The sequence below is a fragment of the Triticum dicoccoides genome, chromosome 7B, assembly GCF_002162155.2.
Source record: "Triticum dicoccoides isolate Atlit2015 ecotype Zavitan chromosome 7B, WEW_v2.0, whole genome shotgun sequence".
NCBI lineage: Eukaryota > Viridiplantae > Streptophyta > Magnoliopsida > Poales > Poaceae > Triticum > Triticum dicoccoides.
Window position 1 is genome coordinate 32,305,870 of NC_041393.1, and position 5,820 is coordinate 32,311,689.

At 49.4% G+C, this 5,820-nt stretch overlaps 1 pseudogene; it reads left to right on the forward strand.

Moving 5' to 3' along the window:
- Positions 1-263: 263 nt before the first annotated feature.
- On the forward strand, positions 264-5,503 carry LOC119338551 (annotated as a pseudogene).
- Positions 5,504-5,820: the final 317 nt, after the last annotated feature.

The following is a 5,820-nucleotide window of genomic DNA, read 5'->3' on the forward strand; positions in this document are numbered from 1 at the left end:
CGCGGACGTGGTCGTGCGGGCGGGTTCCCGTCCATGCCACACGAGGCGTGCGGGCGGGTTCCCGTCCATGCCACACGTGTGGCAGTTATTCGGACCCTTAATCAAAGAGACCACGTAGTCACGTATACACACACGTTAGTTTCCTTTCCTGTTTTTTAGCGATCTTTCAACCGAAGGGAGGTAACGTACGAAGGTTTTTTTCTCTCGATGGGGGCCCCACGATTTTGGGGGCCCTCGCTCCCCCTCATCTACGGGCCTGCGCCATGAGCAAGAAGCTCAATGGAGTCATCCAGAAGATCAAGGTGTTGGTCGAAGAGATGAACATGTTTGGCCTTGAGAATTCTGTCACTCGGGAGGAGCCGCAACATCCTTGGTGGCAGACGCACTCCAAACTGGACGAGTCTGCCGACATCTTTGCAAGAGATGATGACAAGAAGAGGGTGGTGAAGTTGCTGGTAGACCAGCAAGATCAGCGGGAGGTGCGCTGCCCATCTTTGGTATGGGAGGTCTTGGCAAGACCACACTTGCTAAGATGGTGTACAATGACCAAGAGGTCCAGCAACATTTTCTGGTTAAAGATGTGGCACTGCGTGTCAGACAATTTTGATGTGATTGCTATTGTGAAATCCATCATTGAATTTTCTACAAATGCAAGATGCGACCTGCCTGACAACATCAAAACATTGCAAAAGAAACTTGATGAAGTCATTAGCCAGAACATATTTTTACTTATTCTCAATGATGTATGGAATGAAGAGAAGAGGATGTGGGAGGATGAACCGAGGCCACTATTGTCTTTTGTTGGTGGAAATGGAAGTGTTATTGTTGTCACATGTCGAAGCAAGCAAGTGGCATCTATAATGTGCACCATTAAGTCCCATGAGCTAGCATTTTTGCGTGAAGAAGATTCATGGGAACTGTTTTCAAACAAAGCATTTAGCAATGGGGTAGATGAGCAAGCAGAGTTATTCACCATCGGAAGACGTGTTGTCAATAAATGCAGGGGTTTGCCTCTTGCTCTAAAGACAATGGCTGGTTTGTTGAGTTCAAAGCAACAAGTACAGGAATGGAAGGCCATTGAAGAAAGTAACATTGGGGATAATGTTGGTGGCAGACATGTTATCATGCCAATCTAAAGTTAAGCTACAAACACATGTCGTCTGAAATGAAGCAATGTTTTGCATTCTGTGCAGTTTTCCCCAAGAATTATGAGATGCGGAAGGATATTGATCCAACTATGGATAGCAAATGGATTTATTAAAGAAGAGGGGACAATGGATTTAACACAGAAAGGAGAATGCATTTTCCATGAATTGGTTTCGAGGTCCTTCCTGCAAGACTTAATGCATGATTTAGTCAAAGATGTTAGCAATGAATGTGCCACCATAGAAGAATTGATTGAACATAAAGCATTGGTAAAAAATGTCCCCCACCTGCAAATGTCAACGGATAATTTGAAAAAGATCTATGGTTTGTTCTATGGCAACACATCTCGTCGGGGAAAATATCATATGAAAACCAACATTCGGTGGAAACCGATGAAAACCATGTGAAAATGATGTTTTGAAGTATCGAACAAATCTCAAAATATTACGGGATGTTAAGAGAGCGATGTTCTATTGCCTTACAAAATTTCAAGTTCAAACACATTACGAGATATGAGCTATGAAAAAAAATCAGCATTGAATAGTGCCAAACAGTAATGTCACTATTCATTGCTAGATTTGTCTTTTTCATAGCTCGCATCCTGCAATGTGTTTTAACTTGAAATTTCACATAACAATAGAAGTTCATCCTCTTAACATATTACATTTTTTCAGAATGTTTTGAAACCTTCAAACATGGTTTCCACAAAGTTTTCTTTGATTGTTGGTTTCCGTATGATATTCTCCCCATCTCGCCGCACTTTGTTTGCTCCTGCCTTGATGTACCAAGACTTTAAACGGCTGTCACGCGCATCATTACGAGCATTGCATTGGCACAATTTGTTTCACACTAGTTTCAGTTTTGTAAATGCAAAACATTTAGACCTCTCCAATTGCGACGTCAATGCCAGATTGCTAGATTCACTATGCCTATTGTATAACCTGCAAACGTTGAGCCTGAATTATTGCACTAAGCTACAACAGTTACCAGAAGACATGATGATAAGCCTGAGAAAGCTCATACATCTTTATCTTTTTGGATGTGATAAGTTGGAGCGGATGCCTCGAAACATTGGCCAGCTGAACAACCTTCGCACACTAACAAGATTTGTTGTGGATAGTAGAGAGGTTTGTGGTATTGAGGAACTTAAAAAGTTGAGAAACCTTTGTAATAAGATGGAATTGCACTCCCTCCGTTCGAAAATACTTGTCATCAAAATGAATAAAAAGGGATGTATCTAGATCTAAAATGCGTCTAGATACATCTCCTTTTATTCATTTTGATGACAAGTATTTTCGAACGGAGGGAGTACAACTTAAGGAAAATAAAGAGTGTAAAGCACGCAAAAGAAGTCAATCTCCAGCAAATCCGAGTGAGTTGTTGTTCTGTTGGGGCCTTGAAAGATTTGATTGGACCGAAAATGAGGTATTTAATGAGGAAGAAGTGTTCCAGCATCTAGAACCTCGTAACAAGATCCAATTTTGTGAGTTGTATGGATATGATGGCCCAGAAATACCACGATGGATGAGAGACCGTCAGATGTTTCAATACTTAAGAAAACGCACCATGTCCAACTGGACAAGGTGTAAGAATATACCTGTAGTATGGCTCTCGTACTCACTGGAGTACTTATACTTGGACTACATGGGTAAACTGAAGACACTGTGTGATAACCTTTGCATAGAAGGTGGAGGATGCAGTACCCCTCTACAAATTTTCCCAAAGATGAAGGAGATGGTCTTGAAAGACCTACCTAGTCTAGAGGGATGGGCAGAAAACAGTGCGGGTGTGGTGTTATGGTGCTGCTAGAAGGAGGGCGCGAGAGGGCCGGCCGGGGGCCTTTCTACCCACGGCCGGGCAAGAGGGAAGGGATTTCCTTCTTAATTCTTGCTTTATTATATTGATACATCTCCTCTCTTTATATAGAGAGGTTTACTTGACTCCCAAGCAAGGTTTACTTGACCCCTAAGCAAGCGACCCTTATCTGTAATTAACCCTAGGACTAATGGGCCCATTAGGCCATTACGTACTCTAACACTACACCCCACCTGGACATGCAGCTTGTCCTCGAGCTACAGCCTAACCAACTTATAACCATGACTCGACGCAACACAAACCTAACACCTAAAAACAAGCCTTTTACATCTCGGCTTGTTTTATTATTCTCAACCTGAAATGGACTGGGACGCTTTATTTTGGACCCCATAACAAAAAGTGGACACCATTCGCATGTCGGACGTGCACGTGTACATCCACCTGGATCCCATGGACACCACCTGGACAAAAGGAGTGCATGTGTATGGCCACCTGGAAGTGGTCGCGAGAGTGACCAGTGGGAGAATGCACTGGTGCTACGTGGTGCGCTGCTGTCGGTGACACCATGCCTTCTCCCTGCCGGACGGCTGTTGGTTTGTACTGCACAGGGAAGAGTGGAGGGCTTGCGATGGAGAATGACGAGGAGGGGTGCGCCCCCCCAACCACCGATGGCGCAGACTTTGAGGTCGCTGCCCGCGGGGAAAACAGCATGCCCGCCGCCCGTGGGGGAAACCGCATGCCCAAGATCCCCAACACAGCGGATGAGATCGAGATCCTTTGCGCAGCGAAGGGCAACTTGGAGGAGTGGCAGCTGGAGACTACGCATCTCCCGCACACGCCGATGCGCTAGGAGGCCGCTCGCAGCAGCCTGCAGCCTCACCGCCGCCGACACGTGGCGGGTAGCGATCCAATACGGAAGCGGTGACGGCGACGGAGGGGACTGGACTTGGTGTAGTGGGACTCCCGACGATGCGGTCGATGCGGGGCCGGAGCTGACCGGCGGTGGCTGCTACAGCTACAGCGGCTGCTGCGGTTGCGCACCAGGCAGCGGCAGCGGCTGCTGCGACGGAGCGCCGGGCGCGGCGGAGGCCGCCAGGAGCGGCTGCTGCCACTGCAGCCAGGGCTGGGCGGTGGTGGCGATGGATGGCTGCTGCAGTGGCCCGGCGAGTGCGGCGAAGGTCGCCTGGTGCGGCGGCAGCCACGGTGGCGCGGGGGCGGCGATGTGCGCTGGAGGCGCCGACCACTGCGGCCACTGCGGGGCGGCGTCGGGCGGCGGCGACAGTTGAAGCTGGGGCTGCAGCGTCCCAGTGAACACCGTGGAGGCCCCTAGATGCGGCGAGTACCATGGCAGGGACGGCGGCCCGGTGGCGGCGGTCGGCGGCAGGGGCGGCGGCGACCTGTAGGGGCTAGTCAGGTACAGCCGGATCCCCTGGACGGCTGTGACGAGGTCGTTGAGGACCCTGGTGATCTTCTCCAAGGTGTAGGCGGTGGCCGGTGGTGCGGTGGAGGGCACCGGCATCTGGGCGGTGGCGGCACCGGAGGATGCGACCAGCAGCGCGAACGGGAAGGGCCGCGGCGCGGTGTAGATGGCCAGCGGCGCGATGGTGACGGTCGGCAGCGGAAGCGACGGGTTGGGCGGAGGCGAAGACATGATCGGAACTAATCTACTGGTACCAAATTGTTATGGTGCTGCTAGAAGGAGGGCGCGAGAGGGCCGGCCGGGGGCCTTTCTACCCACGACCGGGCAAGAGGGAAGGGATTTCCTTCTTAATCCTTGCTTGATTAGATTGATACATCTCCTCTCTTTATATAGAGAGGTTTACTTGACTCCCAAGCAAGGTTTACTTGACCCCTAAGCAAGCGACCCTTATCTGTAATTAACCCTAAGACTAATCGGCCCATTAGGCCATTACTTACTCTAACATGTGGCTATTGATAGCTCAGTAATTTCCCGGTGCTTGAGAAGCTAGAAATCCACCGCTTCCCTAAGGTTGCAAGTTTTCCACTGAGCTCCGTTCTCAAAGACCCGAGGGTTTCTCACATTCCTGCAATCAGCTCAATCCTGGAGGGGAAGGCTTCATCATCCAACGAGACCCTTCCGCTGTCACAGATGGAGTGTTTTCCGAGGTTGCCCATAACCCTTGAAGTTTTGTGGATTCAAGGTTTCCAATGTTTGGTGGCGCTGCCTTTGAACCTTGGAGATCTGGTAAAGCTGAGCGACCTAATGGTGAAGAGTTGCAGCAGCCTGAAAAGGTTGCCTGATGGGATGGATGGCCTCACTTCTCTTTGGAAACTAGCAGTCAGAGCTTGCCCAACGGTAGAGGAATTCCTGAATGATCTCCTTGAGCGATTACTAGCCCTTGACGACCTACGCATAGCGGGCTGCCCCAAGTTGCAAAGACAATGCAGAGAAGGCGGGGAGGTTTTCCACCACCTGGTCCCTATCACAGTTAAATTGGGATTCAGAAATGGAGCTCCAGAACCAAAAGCAGAATCCACAATTATAGTACCAGAAGCAGAAGCAGAAACAGTAGGACGATGAATTCTGTCTGTCATTCCATCATCACGCATTGTACAGCATATATAGTGCTAGAGTGGTTACAAGAGAGCCCGAAGGAGGTGGCTCGCAGGCCTGGGCGACGTCTAAGATCCTATATACTAGGAATACAAGTACATATAGTTACACAAGTACAATACACGTTAACACCCCCCTCAGCGGGAACTCCATGGGGAAGGATGTTAAGGCTGGTTCTGAATTCGTGGAAGACCTGTGATGGAAGCCCTTTGGTGAAGAGATCTGCGAACTGCGAGCTGGATGGTACGTGAAGAACATGAATGTCGCCGAGGGCCACTCGGTCA